Here is a 25,190-nt window from a genome sequence, read left to right on the forward strand (position 1 = left end):
CATTTCCACCTGGCGCCTCAGTTGGACCAGCGTTCGTGCTGGACGTGCAGACCGCGTGAGACGACGCTTCATCCAGTCCCAAACATGCTCAATGGGGGACAGATCCGGAGATCTTGCTGGCCAGGGTAGTTGACTTACACCTTCTAGAGCACGTTGGGTGGCACGGGATACATGCGGACGTGCATTGTCCTGTTGGAACAGCAAGTTCCCTTGCCGGTCTAGGAATGGTAGAACGATGGGTTCGATGACGGTTTGGATGTACCGTGCACTATTCAGTGTCCCCTCGACGATCACCAGTGGTGTACGGCCAGTGTAGGAGATCGCTCCCCACACCATGATGCCGGGTGTTGGCCCTGTGTGCCTCGGTCGTATGCAGTCCTGATTGTGGCGCTCACCTGCACGGCGCCAAACACGCATACGACCATCATTGGCACCAAGGCAGAAGCGACTCTCATCGCTGAAGACGACACGTCTCCATTCGTCCCTCCATTCACGCCTGTCGCGACACCACTGGAGGCGGGCTGCACGATGTTGGGGCGTGAGCGGAAGACGGCCTAACGGTGTGCGGGACCGTAGCCCAGCTTCATGGAGACGGTTGCGAATGGTCCTCGCCGATACCCCAGGAGCAACAGTTTCCCTAATTTGCTGGGAAGTGGAGGTGCGGTCCCCTACGGCACAGCGTAGGATCCTACGGTCTTGACGTGCATCCGTGCGTCGCTGCGGTCCGGTCCCAGGTCGACGGGCACGTGCACCTTCCGCCGACCACTGGCGACAATATCGATGTACTGTGGAGACCTCACGCCCCACGTGTTGAGCAATTCGGCGGTACGTCCACCCGGCCTCCCGCATGCCCACTATGCGCCCTCGCTCAAAGTCCGTCAACTGCACATACAGTTCACGTCCACGCTGTCGCGGCATGCTAACAGTGTTAAAGACTGCGATGGAGCTCCGTATGCCACGGCAAACTGGCTGACACTGACGGCGGCGGTGCACAAATGCTGCGCAGCTAGCGCCATTCGACGGCCAACACCGCGGTTCCTGGTGTGTCCGCTGTGCCGTGCGTGTGATCATTGCTTGTACAGCCCTCTCGCAGTGTCCGGAGCAAGTATGGTGGGTCTGACACACCGGTGTCAATGTGTTCTTTTTCCATTTCCAGGAGTGTATTTGGTTCCCAGCCATAGCGGCGCCCCGTATCAGTACGTGTGACCTAGTGCAGGCATGGAGAGTCACAGCATGACTCAGGTATGGACAGGCTAGTGTCACCCGTTCCGGAGGAGGCCTCAGTAGAAACATTGCCGCATTGTGGAGGTTGGGCTTGGCTAGTTGCCAGCAGTAATGTCGAGCAGTTGCCTCGATGAAATACCATGGAATCTGCACGCACGGGAGCAAAATATTCAACTTTTCTATTGGCAAGAATGATATCGAACATTTTGAATTTTGAGCCAAACCAAGATTTAGAATCGCTTTTAGGTTTCCGTACCTGAAACAGTAAAATCCGAATCCTTATAGCATCACTTTGCTCTCTGTCAGTCCGTCTGTCTGCCTGTCCAACTGTTCAAAACCATTTTTCTCAGGGACAGTTAAGTGTATCAAGTTAAAATTTATGTCACATACTGAGGTCTGCAGTCTTTGGGTGGTGGAGAACTATTATGCTTCTAAGTCACTACAGTCATAATATACGGCAATTTATGTTACATATTTTGACACGCGCAAACTGCCTCATTAACAACTACAGGTTACTTCCCCTTAACGTATAATCATGAAATTTGGCAAGAAGAAGGATTTCACGGTACAAGTAATGGAAAACTATCACAAACTTGTTACTTTGTGATTAAATCACACAAAAAATTTTCTTTTTGGATTTGTTATCAGACATGAGGCTTGAAATTAAAACATTCTCGAAAGTCTTAGAAACCCTCGGACCGTTATCATGCCAGTAGCAATGCCGATAACAGGCAAAAGTCGTAGAGATCCTCGATTCCCGGAATGTATGAACTGTCTTTATACATAATTAAGTTTGTACGAAACCCTCAGTGCGGTAGTAATACTAGCACCTGGACAATTTAAGTAAATTTTTAGTGGAGCAGTCGAGGATATCGTGAAAAGTAATTCCTCCAAACTTGTTACGTGTAAATTCTTTAAGGTTTTTTTTTAATAAAACAAACGTTATTGACGTTCTCCATCTTTATTCATCACCTCTACATACGAACACTCAACTGCTAGAAAGCTCCGAATAGCACCGTGTAACATGGCGATATGTAACGTAACAATGTTGGTGCACGAGAAACAGGGTGATGCAGTAGACATCTAATCGCAGAAGAGTCTATCCACTCTGCAACAATCCGACACCTTGGGTTCTTTTTCATCGATCATCCCACATACAGCAACGATTTTCCCCATCCGATTTTCTTCTGTTTCCAAAAAAAAAAAGGAATAAAAGGACTTGGAGGTCTTCACTTTGATACTGATGAAACGGTACAAGGACAGGTGAAGTTGTGGCTCCGCCAACGATGTCAAACATTCTACGGTGACTCTATCAACAAACTCGCCTCTTATTCGTAGAAATGACATCATCGCAAGGATGACTGGGTTTAGAAATAAATCTATAGACATTATGAATGCAGATGTAGACTGTTAATAAAGTTAGTTTTATTTCAAAAGCCCTAGGAGCTTTCGCCTAAAGAATTGGGAGACACTACTTTTACCACACCCCCGTAACAGACGTACAACACAAAGCTTATAATTATATTTACTCACTGACCCCACTAATAAAAATAACAGCTTAGATCTGCTATGATGTAAATACCGGGGAATCACATGGGGTTTTATTAGAACAAAAAAAAAAAAGTTCACAGAATGTCCGACAGATGGCGCTGGACAGAAAAACTGCTACCGCGACGGGTGAGAGGTACGCCGATATGTTACAGAATAGCATCATCCTCAGCCTGGCTGATAAATACGTGCTGGAACGTACGATGTTTATTCAGGATGGAGCTCCACCCCATATTGCTAGATGCGTGAAAGATCTCTTGCGCGCGTCGTTTCGTGATGATCATGCGCTCAGCCGCCACTTTCGTCATGCTTGGCCTTCCAGGTCCACAGACCTCAGTCCGTGCGATTATTGGCTTTGGGGTTACCTGAAGTCGCAAGTGTATCGTGATCGACCGACATTTCAAGGGATGCTGAAAGACAACATGCGACGCCAATGCCTCACCATAACTCCGGACATGCTTTACAGAGGTATTCACAACATTATTCCTCGACTACAGCTATTGTTGAGGAATGATAGTGGACATATTGAGCATTTCCTGTAAAGAACATCATCTTTGCTTTGTCTTACTTTGTTATGCTAATTATTGCTATTCTGATCCGATGAAGCACCATCTGTCGGACATTTTTTGAACGTTTGTATTTTTTGGTTCTAATAAACCCACAAGTCATTCCAAGCATGTGTGTCAATTTGTACCACTCTATCTACATTATTCCGTGATTTATTCAGTTTTCAAATTTATACTAACTTTCTGATCACCTGGTATGGAATGATTAAAACTGTATCCGTAGGCGTCATTGAGTTTTCCCTGTATGTATTTACGTTCACGAAGGTTCGAAAATGTTGCTAACGAACAATATATTTAGGAAAGTCGCACTATGTCGTTCAAATCCCAAAAATTACAGCAGTAGGTGAGTCCCAAGAAGAGCTCAAAGATGACTGCAGTGTCACTACTAAGACTATGGCAACCAATAGAATAGTGATAGGAGATTTGAACTCCGAACAATAGTACTGTTTCACCTTGGAGACATATGTTTAAATAACTGATTAGTTGTTTCTCACAGATCCGAGAAGATATCAAATTTAATAGGACGCCAACAGTGCCATTCAGTACGACGAATGTGGTGGATTACAATGCACTCAGCCAGTAGATATCTGAATAACCAACCTTCATAATGATTTGTGGAAAGTATTCCAGTCTTAGCTTTGCCAGCAATCTTTGATCTCTTCGTATCCCTGCAATACTACGATACGTATTCCTGATGTCTTAACACTTCTCTTACCGTCCTCTCGCTTCTTCCTGGGCGTCCACACGACTCATTCCTCTTTTGATGATTGTGTGAGCAACGCCTATTTTGAGTTACCTGTGCCAGTTCGTTTCAGCATCGTTCTGCAGGACTACATGTCAAATCATTAGATTCTCTTCCCTTTCGGTTTTCTTACAATAAATGTTCACTTGCGTACAATGCTGCACATTCTTCGAAATTTTATCTTCAAATTGATATTTATGAAGCTACAGAGGTAAGGAGTGGTCCCAGACACACACACACACACACACACACACACACTCACACACACACACACACACACACACACACACACACAGAGAGAGGTACCCTCTGACACTACTTGTGATTTCTCCTCCTGTCCCACTCGCGAATAGAGCGAAGGGAAAACGACTGTACGCCTCCGTATGAGCCCTGATTTATCTTACCTTTGAAACCTTCCCGTCGAATAAACAAAAGAAATAATTTAACTTAATGGGTTTAGACGATAACCTTCCAGTCTATAATAAGATAATTTCAATTACTTTCCGTCTAATGAAAGAAAGAAAGAGAATTGAACGTTTTGTGGGTTGCAGCTTTCCTGTTTGGACTTGCTTTTGACAACGTGTCTGATCTCGTAGTCTTCAGCGTACACAATTTTGTAAGCCTTGTGCCTGCCGGAAAGCCGCCGAGCGCGCTCGAATGTGTCTAATTTTACAGTCGTGATCTCCTCGGGAGGTATAAGTAGGGGGAAACAATGTATTCGATACCTCATCCAGAAACGCACCCTCTCGAAACCTGGAAAGCAAGCTACACCGCAATGCACAGCGCCTCTCTTGCAGAGTCTGCCACTTGAGTTTATTAAACATCTCCGTAACGCTATCACGGTTACCAAATAACCCAGTGACGAAACGCGCCGCACTTCTTTGGATCTTCTCTACCTCCTCCGTCAACCTGACCTGGTACGGATCCCACACTCATGAGCAATACTCAAGTATAGGTCGAGCGAGTGTTTTGTAAGCCACCTCCTTTGTTTATGGACTACATTTTCTAAGGACTCTCCCAATGAATCTCATCATGGCACCCGCCTTACTAACAATTAATTTTATATGATCATTACACTTCAAATCGTTCCGCATGCATAGTCCCAGATATTTTACAGAAGTAACTGCTACCAGTGTTTGTTCTGCTATCATATAATCATACCATAAGGGATCCTTCTTTCTATGTATTCGCAATACATTACATTTGTCTATGTTAAGGGTCAGTTGCCACTCCCTGCACCAAGTGCCTATCCGCTGCAGATCTTCCTGCATTTCGCTGCAATTTTCTAATGCTGCAACTTCTCTGTATACTACAGCATCATCCGCGAAAAGGCGCATGGAACTTCCGACACTATCTACTAGGTCATTTATATATATTAGGAAAAAACAATGGTCCCATAACACTCCCCTGTGGCACGCAAGAGGTTACTTTAACGTCTGTAGACGTCTCTCCATTGAGAGCAACATGCTGTGTTCTGTTTGCTAAAACCTCTTCAATCCTGCCACACAGCTGGTCTGATATTCCGTAGGCTCTTACTTTGTTTATCAGGCGACATTGCGGAACTGTAATGAACGCCTTAGGGAAGTCAAGGAAAATGGCATCTACCTGGGAGCCCGTATCTAATATTTTTTGGGTCTGATAAAATTCTTCTCGGGTATGCAGCCGGATCATGACGTCTTCAAGACACAATATTTCTGCGGTCCAACTGGCCGCCATCATCAGGTGAGAGCGCTGGTGCACAATCTCGCCGGCGAGATTGTGCACCAGCGCTCTCACCTGATGATGGCGGCCAGTTGGACCGCAGAAATATTGTGTCTTGAAGACGTCATGATCCGGCTGCATACCCGAGAAGAATTTTATCAATTATTACGCCGGGAAAGCCTTCGCAGTCACATTTTTTGGGTCTCATGAACAAATAAAGCGAGTTGGGTCTCACACGACCGCTGTTTCCGGAATCCATGTTGATTCCTACAGAGTAGAGTCTGGGTTTCCAGAAATAACATGATACGCGAGCAAAAATCATATTCTAAAATTCTACGACAGATCGATGTCAAAGATATAGGCCTACAGTTTTGCTCATCTGCTCGATGATCCTTCTTGAAAACTGGAACTACCTGTGCTCTTTTCCAATCATTTGGAACCTACCGTTCCCCTAGAGACCTGCGATACACGGCTATCCATTCAGTCGTCGAATGGATAGCCGCTCGTACTCTTTATCGGGCTCAAAAAATGTTTCATCAGTTTTTTCTTTATGCTATCTAAATACAGGATGTAAACCTGCGTGATTAAGCCCAGGGCTTGCAGATAAGACACAGTGTTGCTTCGCGGCAACTGCTGATGGCTTCTCGCCAGAGCAGGTAATTAATTTCTCCCCTCCTCCCCCCTCCCCCTCCATTCCCGCCTGCCACCCAAGTTGTTTCACAATTCCTCGGCTGCCGCGTTCCGGCGGCACCACGAGGTGGCCGTCATCAGGAACGCATTACTGTCGCGGCACCCACCGCGCCAAACCGCTCGTTAATTTGCGGCGGCGGACGTGAGTGTTTTGTGCTCCTCGTTCGTGGAAGTGGCGGGGGGGGGGGGGGTGAGAGCGCTCGCAGCTGAATTCGTGTCGGGACAAGAAACTGTGTTGTTCGGCCGTCGCTTCCCCGCGCCGGACGACGTGTTCTCGGACGTGGCTCGGTTGTCTGCCGGCACGACGACGTCACCGGTCCCCCACAGGCTGTCCTGGCCGCCAGCCAAGCGCTGTCCCCGGCGTCGCACCCCGCACTGTTTAACGCGGCCCGCTTCAGCCGGAAGTCACTGAGGCATTTCTAACGTACGCTGCTGCCGGCTAGACATCAGTTTTCACGCGGCAGATGAGTTATTACTGGATCCAAATTACATTTCTGAATCATAAAAACACATTTTTCCGTATGCATAGGATTTCCTCTCATTCTTTATCACACACGAAGCAGTGTGTTATTTATGTCTGACGTAAGCAGAGAAAAACATATGTTTCTTTCCTTTTCTGCTATCTTTTCTTAAACAGCACAGCCAAAAAAAATTTTGTTTGTGTAAGCAGTTTTCTTTTTTTTTTTTTTTTTTTTTTTTTTTTTTGCGTTCACAAATTAGTATTGCAGCCGTTTGCTTTGTAGAGAGCTATTTCTAAAATTTTGGTAACATTTTCGGCGAGTAGCGACCTTTTCATATATAGAATCAGTGAAAAAACAGTCTAGATAGCGGTGGTACTTTACTAAAATGGCCAATTTTAGCCACTGAGGCCGGGCTGAGTGGCCGAGCGGTTCTAGGCGCTTCAGTCTGGAACCGCGCGACCGCTAGGTCGCAGGTTCGAATCCTGCCTCGGGCATGGATGTTTGTGATGTCCTTAGATTAGTTAGGTTTAAGTAGTTCTAAGTTCTAGGGGACTGATGACCTCAGAAGAGCCATTTTAGCCACTGAGGTCAACTGGCCGTTATACACATCGTCAACTTGAACTGACGGTGCTGTCTGAAGATAGCCTCAGTCCAGGCAGAAACCGGTCATTTTATTAAAGTACCATCGCCATCTATACTGATCATAGAATGAAGGCTTTCACGGCAGGCATTGTCATCACTTAACATTTCCGCTCTGAGATGCCGCAGTACATACATAAAACTCTCGCCTGACGTTTCGCCTTTGACTGCGGAAGGCATCCTCCGAGGACAAGCGGCGAACTGCAACGAGAGCGCGAGTGAACACCGTATATATGAATGGAATGAACAGAGAGAGAGAGTAGAGGAAGACATGGACGTAGTAAGGAAAGTAGAGGAGATGGGCAGACAAAGCGGGGGGAGGAGGTAAACAGACCGAGGAGGAGGAGGAGGAAATGGACAGAGAAAGGAAAGAGGATGAGATAGGCAGAGAGAGGGTAGAGGAGCGGATGGACACAGAAATGAAAGTGGAGATGAACATGGAGAGATGGAAGAAAGATATGGACAGAGAGAGTGACAGCAGGCGATAGACTAATAGAAAATTGGAATAAATGCATACACAGGCAACGCTGGGTACTCACCTAGTCAGTTAAATAAAGTGACAATAAGTTGATAAATTGGCAACGATTACCTGCATCATTAATGTGAGTTACAAGGTGGATGCATGTAAATGATACGAGTCGCTCATGACATTGCTATCCGCAGTGAAAGTAAAAAAGGATAACAGAATCAACAGTCTGATGAGAATGGAATATTGTTTGAGAATAAGCCGAAAAGTAGTGAGTGGCAGCAGATATGATCTTAGTGGTAAACATAACATCAAAAATGGTGATGTGAATTCAGGGATTTCCGCTGCAATGGAAGCAAAATAACACATTATGGACAAAGAAGCCAAGCACAGGCAAGGAGGACTACCTTTGCATAAAGAGATCTAGTAGTGTCGAACCATGTTCTTAATTTGAGGAAGAAATTTCTGAGAATCAGCATTTGGAACACAGACCTGTCAATCGAAGAGTGTAGTCACGGAGTGTGGGGAATCGGAAAGTAAGCGAATCGGAGTATCTGTGGAAAGATTGACAGGAAGAAGGGACTGTATGACATTACATGTGTAAATGTATTATGGCATCAAAGATAAAGTTCCATGTTACCACATGAATGTAAACTATAGGGGAAGACGGTGATTGAAATATATTCAGCAAATAATTGAGGACGTTGGTTGTAAATGGTTCTCTAACGGTCAGAAGTTGGCACAGGAGAGGAAGCCTTAGTGGGTTGCCTTAATTCCGAGAGGTGACAGATGCAGAAAAGAGAATAGAAACAGCTCTTGATAACTTCAGACTTTCCAATTTTGACGTTATCAGGGAGAAAATTTAGGGAGTGAAATGCTATCTACAACTTGTACAGGTCGGAAGAAATGTGGATTTTGACTTTATTCAAGCTGTATAAAGAGCAAACAGTGAAGGAAACGAACTAAAAATTAGGAAAAAAGATTAAAGAACATTAAACATAAATAAGTCTTAGAACAAGATGGATAGTGAAGAGTAATAAGTTGAGTAGTAACAAAAGTAAAGTAAAAATAATAGGGTGTAGCACTATGAGGTGAATAAGGGAATTACATTACGAGATTACGAAATGAAAGTGCTAAAGACGTGTTATTATTTGGGGAGAACAATAACTGACGATGGCCGAATAAAAGACGATATAAAATGCAGAGAGGCAATAACAAGAAAATCATATCCCATAAAGCGAATTACTTAGGCGTTCGATACCTTTTAGGTGTTCAGAAATCTTAAGTGAAAGAATTTGGAGTATAGCCTCACATGGAAATAAACGTGGACGACAAACAGTACAACCAAGAGAAAAAGAGGTGCTTTTGAATTGGGTATTGCAGTGGAATGCTGAAGCCTAAATCGAAGGATCGAGTAAATAATAAGGAAATACTGATTCGAACTGAGCATAAAAGTGCTATATGCCATAAGTAAATGAAGAGGTTCGTTGACTGGAAAAATGCTATTGGTTGAGAGAATAGGCAATTTGGTGATGGAGGGAAGCGTGAGTGGCTGAAACTAGCAGAGGGAGAGCAAGGGTGGCCTTCAAAGTAGCGGGTTTGAGTGAATGAAGGTTGTACTAGTTATCAGGAGACTTGAATGGAGAGTTGCGTCAAGCCAAGTCTTCAGCTTGATTATCATAACAACAAGTAACATTCGCGTACGTTGGCGAGGTTGTTAACACATGCTTTTGCGGTGGCACTCAATTCAGAGGTATGCCGGTCCGAATCCTGGTGGTGAATGAAATTTTCAGTGCTTCTATTGGGTGACAAGGGGAGGAAAGGTAGTGGCGTCTTTGCGCCAGTGTTTTGTATTAAACTGAGATCCTAATTGAGTTCAAACATTAGAAGAATAGTGGGAATTAGTGAAGTTCGGTGGCAGGAGGAACAAGATTTCTGGTCACCTGAATACAGGGCTATAAATACAAAATCAAATAGGTGTAATGGTGGAGTAGGATTAATAATGAATAAAAAATAGGAGTGCGGTAAGCTATTACAATCAGCATAGTGAACGCATTATTGTAGACAAGATAGACAAAAAGCTCACACCTGCCACAGTAGTACAAGTTTATATGCCAACTAACTCTGCAGGTGACGAAGATATTTATGAAATGTATGATGTGATAAAAGAAACTATTCAGATGGTGAAGGGAGATGAAAATTTAATAGCCATGGGTGACTGGAACACGATAGTCGGAAAAGGAAGAGAAGGAAACGTTGTATTGAATATGGAATGGGGGTAAGAAATGAAAAGGGAAGCCGCCTGGTACAATTTTGCACAGAGCCAACTTAATCATAGCTAACACTTGGTTCAAGAATCATAAAAGAAAGTCGTATACATGGAGGAATCCTGGAGATACTAAAAGGTATCAGATAAATAATATAATGGTAAGACAGAGATTTAGGAACCAGGTTTTAAATTGTAAGACATTTCCAGAGGTAGATGTGGACCCTCACCACAATATATTGGTTATGAACTGTAGATTAAAACTGAAGAAACTGCAAAAAAGTGGGAATTTAAAGAGATGGGACCTGGATAAACTGACTAAACCAGCGGTTGTACAGAGTTTCAGGGAACGATTGACAGGAATGGGGGAAAGAAATACTGTAGAATAAGAATGGGTAGCTTTGAGGGATGAAATAGTGAAGACAGCAGAGGATCAAGTAGATAAAAAGACGAGGGCTAGTAGAAATCCTTGGGTAACAGAAGAAATATTGAATTTAATTGAAGAAAGAAGAAAATATAAAAATGCAGTAAATGAAGCAAGCAAAAAGGAATACAAATGTCTCAAAAATGAGGTCGACAGGAAGTGCAAAACGGCTAAGCGGGGATGGCTAGAGGACAAATGTAAGGATGTAGAGGCTTATCTCACTAGGGGTAAGATAGATACTGCCTACAGGAAAATTAAAGAGACCTTTGGAGAAAAGAGAACACCTTGTATGACTATCAAGGGCTGAGATGGAAGCCCAGCTCTACGCAAAGAAGGGAAAGTAGAAAGGTGGAAGGCGTATATTGAGTACAGTATAGCACAAGGGCGATGTACTTGAGGGCAATATTAGGTAAATGGAAGAGGATGTAGATGAGGATGAAATGGGAGATGTGATACTGCGTGAAGAGTTTGACAGAGCACAGAAAGACCTAAGTCGAAACAAGGCCGCGGGAGTAGACAACATTCCGTTAGAACTACTTACAGCCTTGGGAGAGCCAGCCCTGACAAAACTCTACAACGTGTTGAGCAAGATGGATGAGGCAGGCGAAATACCCTCAGACGTCAAGAAGAATATAATAATTCCAATTGCAAGCAGGTGCTGACAGATGTGAAAATTACCGAATTATCAGTTTAATAAGCCACGGCTCCAAAATAAAAAAAAAATGGCTCTGAGCACTATGGGACTTAACTTTTAAGGTCATCAGTCCCCTAGAACGTAGAACTACTTAAACCTAACTAACCTAAGGACGTCACACACATCCATGCCCGAGGCAGGATTCGAACCTGCGACCGTAGCGGTCGCGCGGCTCCAGACTGTAGCGCCTAGAACTGCTCGGCCACCCCGGCCGGCTGGCTGCAAAATACTAATCCGAATCCATTACAGACGATTGGAAAAACTGGTAGAAGCCAAGCTCGGGGCAGATCAATTTGGATTCCGTAGAAATATTGGAACACGCAATACTGACCCTCCGACTTACCTTAGAAGATAGATTAAGGAAAGGGAAACCGACGTTTCTAGCATTTGTAGACTTAGAGAAAGCTTTTGACAATGTTGACTGGAATACTCTCTTTCAAATTCTGAAGGTGGCAGGGGTAAAATACAGAGAGCGAAAGGCTATTTAGAATTTGTACAGAAACCAGATGGCAGTTATAAAAGTCGAGGGACATGAAAGGGAAGCAGCGGTTGGGAAGGGAGTAACACAGGGTTGTAGCCTCTCCCCGATGTTATTCAATCTGTATATTGAGCAAGCAGTAAAGGAAACAAAAGAAAAATTCGGAGTAGGTATTAAAATCCATGGAGAAGAAATAAAAACTTTAAGGTTCGCCGATGTCATTGTAATTCTGTCAGAGACTGAAGTTGGAAGAGCAGCTGAACGGAATGGACAGTGTCTTGAAAGGAGGATGTAAGATGAACATCAACAAAAGCAAAACGAGGACAATGGAATGTATTCGAATTAAGTCGGGTGATGCTGATGGAATTAGATTAGGAAATGAGACACTTAAAGCAGTAGATGGGTTTTGCTATTTGTGGAGCAAAATAACCGATGATGGTAGATGTAGAGAGGATACAAAATGTAGAGTGGCAATGGCAAGAAAAGAGTTTCTGAAGAAGAGTAATTTGTTGACACCGAGTATAGATTTAAGTGTCAGTAAGTCGTTTCTGAAAGTATTTGTATAGAGTGTAGCCATGTATGGAAGTGAAACATGGACGATAAATAGTTTGGATAAGAAGAGAATAGAAGCTTTCTAAATGTGGTCTACAGAAGAATGCTGAAGATTAGATGGGTAGATCACATAACTAATGAGGAGGTATTGAATAGAAGGGGGGAGAAGAGAAATTTGTGGCACAACTTGACTAGAACAAGGGATCGGTTGGTAGGACATGTTCTGAGGCATCAAGGGATCACCAATTTAGTACTGGAGGTCAGCGTAGAGGGTAAAAATCGTAGTCTACAAGATTCAGAAAGATGTAGGTTGCAGTAGGTACTGGGAGATGAAGAATCTTGCACAGGAGAGAGTAGCATGTAGAGCGGCATCAAACCAGCCTCTGGACTGAAGACCACAACAACAACAACAACAACAACAACAACAGATACATTTTGTTATAGGCATGATCTGTAAAAAACCAAATTAGAACACAAATTGATTGTCACCGGTAATAGGTGGACGCAACGTGTTTATTCTCAGCGCTTGGGTTATAGTGGTGAAAATGATACATAAGTGCTGCCTGACTGCCCTGAGAGTGGATGTCCTGTGTTGTATAATCCTGAACAGTCTTGGTTCCCCAGTTGTTTTTGTTTGATATTAAGTGATACATTCATTCAGTAAACTACTCCACACACGTTTTACTGGACCATATTTGTGGACACACGGTTGTAATTCTGTCCTGATAATATAAGTACTTTACACCCACGAGCAAAAACATTATCAACACCTGTTTAGTAGCATATTGCTCCAGTTTTCAAACACAGTACAACAGACATTCCGCTTGGCATGGTTTCTACAAAAACGTGATAGGATTCCAGAAGTATGTGGCACCAGATGTCTAGCACAGGTCCAACAAGTCCCACAAATTACGGGCATGCAACTGGCGCCTGATATGTGTTCCACTGGGTTCAAAACGGTCACATTTGCTGGCCAAGACGTCAATGTGAGTTCACTAGAATGCCCCTCGAACCACTGAAACACAATTCTGACAGAAACATGGACTGTTATCCTGCTGGAAGATGTCACCTCCTTAGAGGGAGACTTCAGTCATGAAGCGATGCAGGTGGCCCGCAATCATGTTGACGTACTTCGCTGTTGTCACCTTGCCTTCGATTACCACCACAGGTCCCATGGAAGCCCAACTCATTGCACCACATAGCATAATTCTGTCCTCACCGGCCTGTATGGTTTGTGCAGCCCTTCAGCTGGATGACAGCGTGTAAGGACCCAACCATCGACCTGGTGTAACAAGAAATGCGATTCGTTCGACAGGAGGCACGTTTCTGTTAATTCACGATGAAAACTCACTGACGTTGCGCCCACTGCAACCATAACTGACATTGTCGTTGGGTCAACACTGGAACACATAGTGATGTGGAGCTCCATGTTCAACAATGGCCTTTCAACAGTGTGCTTAGAAACACTTGTACCTGTACCAACACTGTCGTCAGACCGGCCACAGATCTCTCTGCCTATCCTGGGGGATCCTTCAGCTTCTACGTTTTGTGACGAGACGTCGTCGTCCAATACCATACATCCTACTCCAACTTCCATGGATGCTCACGACGGTAGTGCTCCTACAGGCGACCAGCTTCGCCGTTTCAGAGATTCTCGTTGCCAGCCGCAGCGCCAGGAAAGTGTGTCCTTTGTCAGAACGGCTTATATCAGTTTGTGTCCCGTAACTACGCAATAATGACAGCCCATTCTCCCCTCTTCCGCTTACATTCTTTCCTCACTGCGTCATTTGCGCGAAACACCACTAGGAGCCATTCAGCCTCGCGATTGGCACTTGTTATGTTTTGGCTCATCAGTGAATTTCTATCACTATTATTTTCCCACAGTGAAAGTCATTTAGTAAATAAGATTTATGCATTAAACTACGTGACTATTTCGTGTTTAACGCTAACTGCGATCTTGACCGGGATCGAAAAGTCTGTTATGACCCTAACTGGATGTTAAGGTTTTGTTCGTTTCTGCAAACAGAGGAATTATAGGAGTATTACTGCTGCCTACACTGCCGGTTGATGCACACAGTTTATACACATCGTCGGTGACTCTGGAAAAGACGTCTTCATGGCACCAACTCAAATTATTTTTCAAGGAAGTATCATGGCTTGGTTTAAAGCTTCGCCAGTTTCTGTCATAATGCTTTTGTTAGCAACTGGCCTCTTTTTGCCAAATAATTTTACCTATTTCCTTCACTCTGCTTGCTGAAAATACTTTTGGTGGTTTAATTACCAATTAATTGCAGTATCGACTCCTCGCTCAGTTATAAGAACATTTAGGCTCGTTACCTATTCACTATGGCAATTTCGTGACCGACCGGCTATTATTTATAATTGACCTCATATAATGTTAGAATGACAATAAATAACAACACATAACGCTATGAATTTTATCTTACTTCCGCTGTAAAAGATATGATGCCAAAAGTATGGTATCTAAAGTATTACCTACTATGAAAAAAAAAAAAATAGGCCTCATATAACAGGTTCAAATGGCTCTGAGCACTGTGGGACTTAACTTCTGAGGTCATCAGTCCCCTAGAACTTAGAACTAATTAAACCTAACTAACCTAAGGACATCACACAAATCCATGCCCGAGGCAGGATTCGAACCTGCGACCGTAGCAGCAGCGCGGTTCCAGACTGAAGCGCCTAGAACCGCTCGGCCACAGCGGCCGGCCATAGAACAGGAAAACGATATTGAACTACAATACAAGATGGATGAATTATATCTTAGTTCCACTACACAAGATACAATGTGAAAAGTACAAGTGAGGTAATACCTACTACAATAGAAATGATTATATGAGAAACGGAACAATATCAACATAACCACAGATGTTAGTTCACACTAAACGTGACTATTTTCTGGATTAACTATAGTGAGATGTATGAGCTGCGGAATCACATTCTCCTCGTAGACTTTGTTTCACCTATAACATACAGATGAGACCCTCTTGTGATGTGTTTTTCACGTAAAGGATCTAGACAGGTCGTACTAGTTTTTGTTGTTCCCGGTAAGTTTACCTTGGCTGATAACGCGTTTAGCTATACAGAACCCGCAAGTCCCTAAGGTCCACTGGCGTTTGATTTGCGTAGTTGATCTTCTGATGACAAAATTCCGCCGGCATCTACTCAAAAGAACACACATGCTCGAACGCCACAACTATAAAAAGTTCATTGTAAAATGAATCAAGCTTGCCGAGAAATGACAGTGCCTCTCTTACGTCTTGTACCTCAGTAGATATTCAAAGATCTACGATGACATGCTGGAAAATAATGCATCCAATCTTTTATGTGAAACTTTTTAAATACTTTTAAATAAAACGACGTTATTAGCATCCTACCCCTTCAGTCTTAGTGTCTACGTATTTGCAGCAGTCTGCACCGAAAGGGTTCTGAATTGTAGCATGTAACAAGGCATTCTGTCACGAACACATGTCGGTGCGTGGGAAACAGCGTACTGTAATCGAGTTCCGAATTAGAAGAATTCATCCACATATGTAGCAGCCTGTCTTTCAGCATGGCAACACCAGATCACACACGAGTGCTGTGACATCTGCAACAGTCCTGCGCATTGGGTTCACTATCATCAATCGTTCTCCATACAGCCCCGATTACCGCCTTTCATCTGTTTACAAAACATTGAGAACCACTTGGAGGACTTCACTTTATTAGCGATGAAGCGGTGCAAACGGAGGCCCCATCAACAAAGTCAAACATTCTGCAGTGAGCGTATCAACAAACTGGACTCTCGTTGGGAGAGGTGTGTTCGTCCCCACGATGACTATGTTGAGAAATAAATATGTGATCATGAAAATACAGCTGTAGAATTTTAATAACGTTTGTTTCATTTCAAAAGTTTTAGATGTTTTCACATACAAAATTCGGAGGCACTACTTCTCAACAGGCCTTCGTAGTAAATTCATTGTCGTGAACATTAGATGCCACTGCACTGGAAAATGCATATGGACATGTTTGTCAATTTTTGTTTATCTATCTGTTCAGCGTCTCTACATGAACTTACCCTTTCATTAAGAGTGTTTTAGGAATTTAGCATTAACCTCTACGCAACCACGAAACTTCCTGGCAGATTAAAACTGTGTGCCGGACCGAGACTCGAACTCGGGACCTTTGCCTTTCGCGGGCAAGTGCTCTACCATCTGAGCTACCCAAGCACCACTCACGCCCCGTCTTCACAACTTTACTTCTGTCAGTACCTCGTCTCCTACTTTCCAAACTTTACAGAAGCTCTCCTGCAAACCTAGCAGAACTAGTACTCCTGAAAGAAAGGATATAGCGGAGACATGGCTTAGCCACAGCCTGGGGGATGTTTCCAGAATGAGATTTTCACTCCGCAGCGGAGTGTGCGTCCATATGAAACTTCCTGGCAGATTAAAACTGTGCGCCGGACAGAGACTCGAACTCGGGACCTTTGCCTTTCGCGGGGAAGTGTTCTACCAAGAGTTCGAGTCTCAGTCCGGCACACAGTTTTAATCTGCCAGGAAGTTTCATATCAACGCACACTCCGCTGCAGAGTGAAAAACCTCATTCTGGAATCCTCTAAGCAGTGTATTCGTTTTCTTTTTGTCCTGACATGGAACAGAGTTACATTTAACTCTTCTTGATACATGTTCACGAAACGTACGTTGTACTTTGTGTGCTGAGTGAATTAAACATACTCTAACCTGACCGTACCTAATCTATTCTTACTTTTTTCCTTCGAATAAATGTCTGTAGCCCAAATTGGGTTTGTCTTGCTTTTTCCCATAATATCTCACTGAACCCCTTAACATACATTCCTGTCCATTTTACAGCATTACTCTCCTTCATGATGTCCGCAGCTCGTGGTCGTGCGGTAGCGTTCTCGCTTCCCACGCCCGGGTTCCCGGGTTCGATTCCCGGCGGGGTCAGGGATTTTCTCTGCCTCGTGATGACTGGGTGTTGTGTGCTGTCCTTAGGTTAATTAGGTTTAAGTACTTCTAAGTTCTAGGGGACTGATGACCATAGATGTTAAGTCCCATAGTGCTCAGAGCCATTTGAACCATTTGAATTCTCCTTCATGATTCTATCCTCTGTAAACCTGACGTCGAAGGAACTACCGCTCTTTGTTGCGAAAGTACTGAGAATGATTTAATATCAACTTCACGCCCTACACATTGTTTTGAAAGTGCATCTTCATATTTTTGTGGTGCAATGATTGTACTCTGAAATTTTTGGTGTGCAACCGCATCAATTTCACTTCCGCTTCTGATATTTCAGCATTATACGTCCAGCCATCTACAGAGTGAGTGAAATTTATTCCGCTCCACTGCCGAAATTTTGTCGAAAAACTTTGAAATGGTTTTTCATTACATTGAAAAAGCATCACTTTTAAGAAGTATCACTCCATACTGTTGCTGGGAACGGTTAACTGTGCTGAGGAACAAGTGGAAATTTGAGATTACGTCCCAATATTGTTCGATTAATACAATAAGAGATATACACCATGTTCCTTAACCCATTTCGCCTTATGCGCAGTTGCAAATCCAGGTTCACTTGCGAGACGTGAAAAAGTTTTTGCTTTCAGCCGGTTATCTCTCATTTCTTGGCAGAAACCTCTCTCAGTACGCTTAATTTTACTATTTCAAGGAAGGTGTCTACCGCGTCCAAAATCCAGTCTACACTGTCCTCCTGGTGCAATTTCCACACGGAATCGCTACTTGCATTTAATCTCAGCCGGCTTTCGTATAATACATGATTGGAGAAACTTCTACTACTTTACTAATAATTTTAGCTTTTCTACTATAATGATGAAGTCGACTTCCATGTGTAAAAACTGTTGGTGTTCTTGTATAATACACATTTCCTTGAGCTTCTGCTCAACTGCACATTAAACATCTGTTTAAACATCTGTGTACAAGGCACTTCATCATGGTGTCGCTATGTGAGTGGAACGCACTGCTAAAATATCATTGGGCTCTTGTTTTCTCCAACACGCCTAAAAAGATTACAGAGAAGGATAGGCACAAGATATGTATAAAAATGGAAGTCGTGAAAATGAGCGTATAACAGCTGGAAACTAATGTGTTCTATTGGGAAAAATGACGAAAATTTTGTCTAACATCAGACAACTGATTCTCAGCTGGTGGTATTACTTTCCAAAATTTACTTTATGCCTTCCCACTAAGCTGACAGTGACATTAGTAAGACAAATATAATGTGGTAACGTCTCTTTTATAAGCAATTGCGCCTCGAGGCGACACATTCTGTGTCACCAGCAGCCATTATAAGCGATATAGTTGCAGTAGCCGTGGTAACACTTGTTTTTGAGCCGATAGTTTCCCTTTGTGTCGTAGCGGAGGAAATTGTCGCAGCAGGAGGCCAAGTAATCTTGTGTCGATGTCCGAACGGAACGGTTCGCCTTATGGAGAAGGACCACAGTTTCCTAGGCGGTTAGAATGTGAAAATGCCAAAAATGCCACTCTACCGCAAGAGATGAAGGGCGGTATATTCTAACGTCACTGATAATTTACCGTAAATATTAGCTGCGTCGGTACTTACAATGCGGCGTTTTATTATCAGCTTTTATATGGTTTACTTTATTTTAAAGTTTGTATTACTACATCAAGTGAAGTAATAGGTCCTGGCCTGAAAAAACTACAACTTGTTATAGATAAATCTGTGAAGTATGTGAAAGATTTATGAACTACGTCTAAATACAGTACAAAATGAAAATTACCTCACCAGTAGACAATTACATAAACAGTGAATAGTGGGCATTGCAATACAACACTGGCCGGAAGCGACCACGAAAAAAAGATTCTCACAGCAGTGAATACATTGTAGCAACACGACGATTGTGGTAACAATGCCATAGGGGTGTAGATCCTATATAGTTATCGTATCAGTCAAATCTAAAAGACTATTTCTCTTCTGTAGAAGTGAATATTGCACCTCCGCAAGTTGAAACAGCGTCACACTCCGCTGTTTACTAGCATTGCATTCACAGAAAGGGAAAACGTATTGTCTAGAATAACCTAAGAGATGCTATCAGTGACAGACAAGACTACTCGAAAATAATAATTAATTTGCGAAATAAAGAAATAATATGACTGAAAATTAAAAGTGGGTATTTAATAAGTAACTTTAAAACTGCCCTGGAACGCGTTGTAGCGCGATGCATGCGGTTGTATAACACCGAACTATTGTCAACCAAAGCTTAATGCGTCTGTTCGATACTAAATTAATTACGAGGAGTGGTTAGGGAAGGATAGGGAAGGAAGTCGGCCGTGACATTTCCAAGGAAATATCCCGGAATTTGTCTTGAAGCGACTTTAATGAAATCACGGAAAACCTAAATCAGGATGGCAGGACGCGGTTCTGAACCGTCGTCCCCTCTGAATGAGTGTCCAGTGTGCTAACCACGCCACCTCGCTCGGTATATTTAATACGGAGGACCACCATATGTAACGGATGACGTGTAAATTGCGTGTAGTGGACTGACAAGGCAGCCAGTCCACAGTGACGGGTAACCGAAAGGCACGCGTACACACACGCCGACTGGCGTTAAGTCTGAAACAGGATACGTGATGAAAGCTATAAAGAAAAGAACGGAGCTTCTCGTATACTTAACTTTAATTCATTGTGGTACATTTCTCTTGATAATAAAAGTGAGACTCTCTCCAGATATGGTTAATGCCCTTGCTAGGTCGTAGCCATGGACTTAGCTGAAGGCTATTCTAACTGTCTCTCGGCAATTGAGAGAAAGGCTTCGTACGTGTAGTCGCTAGCAATGTCGTCCGTACAACTGGGGCGAGTGCTAGTAAGTCTCTCGAGACCTGCCTTGTTGTGGCGCTCGGTCTGCGATCCTGACAGTGGCGACACGCGGGTCCGACATGTACTAATGGACCGCGGCCGATTTAAGCTACCACCTAGCAAGTGTGGTGTCTGGCGGTGACACCACATTGCGGATGAGCATATGTTGATATATGCACGAGAAACATCTGTATTACCACGGATGAAGGGATGCTCGCTGTATTAATGAAAACTGCCGAGGCAATTTGTGTAACACGTATAAATATCTTGCTGTGATGCACAGTTACCGGAAATTGATTTCAACAGTTGTAATATTTAGGTAATGAATGCTAACAGATTATTCTATACATTACTCAGTTTATCACTCCAGATACCTGGGAATTTGTTGAAGTAATAAGGGGAAAAATGAGATAAGCACAATTTTGCTGAATAGCATCATCCTGAAATTATTTCGAACATCTCTGTTACCAGAACTAGTCTTAATTTTATTCATTGTCTCTTAAATACTAGGTAAATATAAACGTAACCAATAACAGTTAAGCTGTGGGATACTCTTGTACAAAAGCTTTTAGTATTACTGAGGATTGCCTTACACAGTTCCTAAACATACACTATTTACTCTCTAATTCCCACAACATATCACATTAAATTCAATAAAAAATCCGATATAAATACACAAGTGGAAAAACGTCTATCGGTTATAACACAAACTATTGATGTACTATGGAAAATCAAATACGACTAATTTCTGCTAATAAAGAATTATAACTGCTTCAAGATTAGAACATGTATGTGGTACGGGTGGCTATCAACCGTATGAAACAGTTGTGTACGCATCAGCAAAACCGAACATTTTCGAGTGTGCCGATACGTCCAGTTTATTGATCTGAGTTCTGCGCGGACATCGACCCTTTCATGTAACTCAGGCGAGCGTGTAAGCCTCTGCCCCGTGTCTGCTCGCGTAGCCTTCAGGAAGCGGAAGAAAATGGAGAGGAACGTTATCCTCTTACTGGAACGGAAATGGATCCCGAAAGGAGAGCAGCGCCGGACGGCTGGAATTCGATAGACACGGTGGAGGCGGACGGCGCCGGCTTCTATTTATTGGGCGTGGCTTTGACAGGAGGCGGGTGTGATGGCGGGCGTGGGCTCGCAGCTCAGGTGTTATCCTCACTGTAAGGCGTTACGCCGGTAATGCACAGAAGGGAAGCTGACCACCTCCAGCAAACAATGAGAACTGACAGAGGGCATCAGTACTCTGTGTAAACAGGTAACATAACAAAGGATCACAAAGAAAAACGGGTATGAAAAGATCTGGAAGCTAAGATTTCACGGAATGCTTCTCACAACTGTAAGGAGCTCGAAAATGTGAAACTTAAATCAAGGTTATTCGTAAGTACCTCTGGGGTTTCAGAAGATGATTGCGCGGAAACTATAGTTCAATTCTTTCCTCTTGGCGGTTCGCGCATGCCCGCCCAGACACGGGAGATTGCTGCGTTGCCAGTTGCACGCGCCAAGAGAAGCAGCGCCATAGTATAGTATAGTTCGCAAACTTACGTTTAGGGGGGAGCGCGCAGTTTATGAAGTAAAGCCACCACGGCTGCATTAACCCTTTCGCTGCTACAGAGACGTGGTCCCCGCATTCCGCGCTGTGCGCTATTTTGTCATCACTGCACTGCTCGCCTGTGCAGACACATGGTGTTTCGACTGCTTTGACACACTTCATCACTGAATTTCACAAAAACTATTTGGCCCAAAAATTTGATTTTTACACATATTCTTGACTGATACCTTCCCCCAATAAATGACTTAATTTTGTTTCGATGTTCAACGCAGTTATTGTGCAGCATTAGATGTAGTAAACCATTGCACGAAATTTTGAAGAGTTTGCAGAGGTAAAAGTCGATAGCGTATACTTTCCGTGTGGTCGATTTTACTTGCCACTAGAAATTTCAAAAAATTACATTCAAACGAATAAAATTCTTGAAGTAAGACACTTCGATATTGTTTTTAAATAAAGAAAATATCAAGCACCAAACAAGGTTTGAACTCAGAACCTCTCGCTTAGCAGTCAAAAACTTTAGCCATTACGCTAACGCAACTCATGGTTTATTACATGTCTCGGAGGACTTTAAAATCTCACGCAAAATACCGACAAACACTGTTGGTATGACTATGAGTTACTCAGGTTTCATCGAAGTACAATAGGAAATAAAAAATTACCGTTGCTCTTTATAGCGAAAAAGCGGTTAGTGGGAATGATACAAACACCTTTCCTTCCTATCGCCTGGATTAGGAGGCTTATTGCTTGTTTGATTTAATTAATTAACAGAATATGAAGCAATTGGTATAAAGAATGCTTTTTCCAAACTTTATATAAAAGAAAGTCTGCTATCAAGACATTGCTTTTGTTCACTTACTTTATTTATGACCGAAGGTTTCTAAAACTAAAGACACTCGTCCGTGCTCTGCACTGCAGTGGAGCTCTGGCAACATCGTTCTCTGTTCATTGGCTGACTGTGTTTTGTGACGTCAGATGCGCAGAACGAACCTAAACTCGGCCGCTGTCGTAAATGACGCGCACTTTAGTAGACACATACAGAAATGACACATATCAGTGGATAGAGCATTTCTCCAAGTCCCATTTCGTTGTATGCAGCAGCGTGGCGTATTTGGAGGGCATACACTAGAGTGCAGGCGTTTCAGAACATCTACACAAAAAACATCCATTTGGTACTGTCACGTGAAATTTCTTAGCGCCTGCAGAGAGGCAACCAAGTGAACAATTTGCTACGCGGTCAGCTGTAGCTGCGCCTTAGCAGTAATTTAATACTCTCCATGCACGTGCTCTTCTGTCCACATTGATGTTTTTCGCGCCTCAAAAGATTTCCATACGAAGCTCCAGTAATGCGAGTTAAGAATTTAGAGATGTTCTATCCAGAAATCTGTGTCTCCTTTTCTGTGTGTCTTGTAGTTTTCATGCGGTGTCTTCTGCAAATCCGGAGGTACTTTTGAACAGTACTGTATAAACCACTTACGCATCACAATACATATACTTATTTATTCAAGTCCTATTCTATAATATAAAAAGAATAAAATCTGTTTATAGTTTCGAAATCAATGATGACTTACGTGTTCACGTTTACAAGGTTCCTCACACTTCCTGAAGTACTGTTACGAGGCCGCTTTTCGAACTCGAAAACTTCAGACGATACACAGTTTCGAATATTTTTACATCTCACTTACTTCTCATTCTACTCCCATCAGAATCAGTGAAATTTCATCTGGACTGTTATGAATGGTGTACAAATGTTGTGGGTACGAAACTAATATCAATTATTTTCGATTAATTTCACACGTTTCCCGAGCCCATCTCACGATCAGGGTTGCTAAGTAGGTCGTAGCCATAGGTAGTTAATCGTAGTGCAGTCCGTTTTCCTGAAATGTCTCCATGCGCTTCACAATTATGGGTTACATTTCGTTCTCTTCTCACGCCCACCCTTGTGTTTCAGTTGTCACTAGGACCAATGCCAGTCGATATGACGGTACCAAATACCGGGTAATTCAAAGGGAGCGAACAGATTTCAGTTGTTTATTACAGATACATAGAGAAACATTGCGTATCTCATTGGACAGAGGAAGGTTCAAAGTTTTGATACAGCAACGCTGTCGTTTCTTTGTAGCAACATGGCCACTGCACCACAAAAAAATCATTTTGTATGTTGGAATTTGGCGACATCAATTCATTGTTCAAGTGCAACGAGAATTCCGTCATCGATTCAGCAAGAAGCCGCCTATGCACAAAAAGACTTGTGACTGCCGTGCAAAGTTCTTGGAAATTCGTCGCATATGCAAATTGGAAAGCACTTGTAGGCCACGCACGGCCCGTGAAGATTATCCAAGATGTTCGCACGGAACCCTTGGAAGGTCACAAGACGGGCACACCAGGAACTTCAACTTTCTCACACAACTGTTCCGCTTGTTCTCAAACGACGCCTGCATAGGAAGTCTTAGAAGACGCAGTTAATGTAGCAGTTGAACCCCGGCGACCATAATAGAAGGTACGAATTATGCATTTCACTTGTCCGTGATATGGCAGGGCAGACTGCGAATGACTCATCTTTTTGGACGAATCGACATTTCATCTATCTGGTATAGTAAATTGCCATAGTGTAAGAATTTAGGGTCACAAAAACCTGGCATCGTTGTCAAACATGAAAGAGACTCTCCGAAACTGAATGTGGTTTTTGCCGTGTCTCTTCACAAAGTTTATAGACCTTTCCTTTGCGGAGGAAACTTTGACAGGAATGTCATACCTAGTCGTGTTATTAAATTGATTGTTTCCTCAAGTTCAAAAAGATTTCGATTAGTTAATTTTTATGCATGACAGCGCCCCGCCTCACTTTCACCTTTCAGATGTGGCATTACAGTAACGCCATCCCAAATCGTTGGATTGGAAGAAGTGGGCAAAGAGAACTTGTTCATTGTGTTTGGACTCCCAGGTCACTAGACCAAACACGTTGTGGTATTTTCCCGCGTAGGAACATTAAAAATAGTCTTTGTCCCACCTACGGCAGGTACTCTTCATGCACTGAGAGATCTAATTTTTGGTGCTGTCGATTCAATAACGAGTGACATGTTCATTCGTGCGTGGAATGAAATGGACTACTATTTCGCTGTTTCTCGGACAACGTATAGTGATCATGTTCAGTGTATGGATAGTATCTATACGAACATAAAACTTTGAATCTTCCTGTATACAGTGACAGGTGCAAAGTGTTTCTATCTTTCATAGTTCGTCTGTAATAAACAACTGTATTCTGTTCTTTCTTTTTGAATCACCCTGTACTATGGATTCAACAGCAATATTTGTCGACTTCGAATATATTCGCAGCAC

This window comes from Schistocerca nitens, chromosome 7 (assembly GCF_023898315.1).
Source record: "Schistocerca nitens isolate TAMUIC-IGC-003100 chromosome 7, iqSchNite1.1, whole genome shotgun sequence".
NCBI classification, from domain to species: domain Eukaryota; kingdom Metazoa; phylum Arthropoda; class Insecta; order Orthoptera; family Acrididae; genus Schistocerca; species Schistocerca nitens.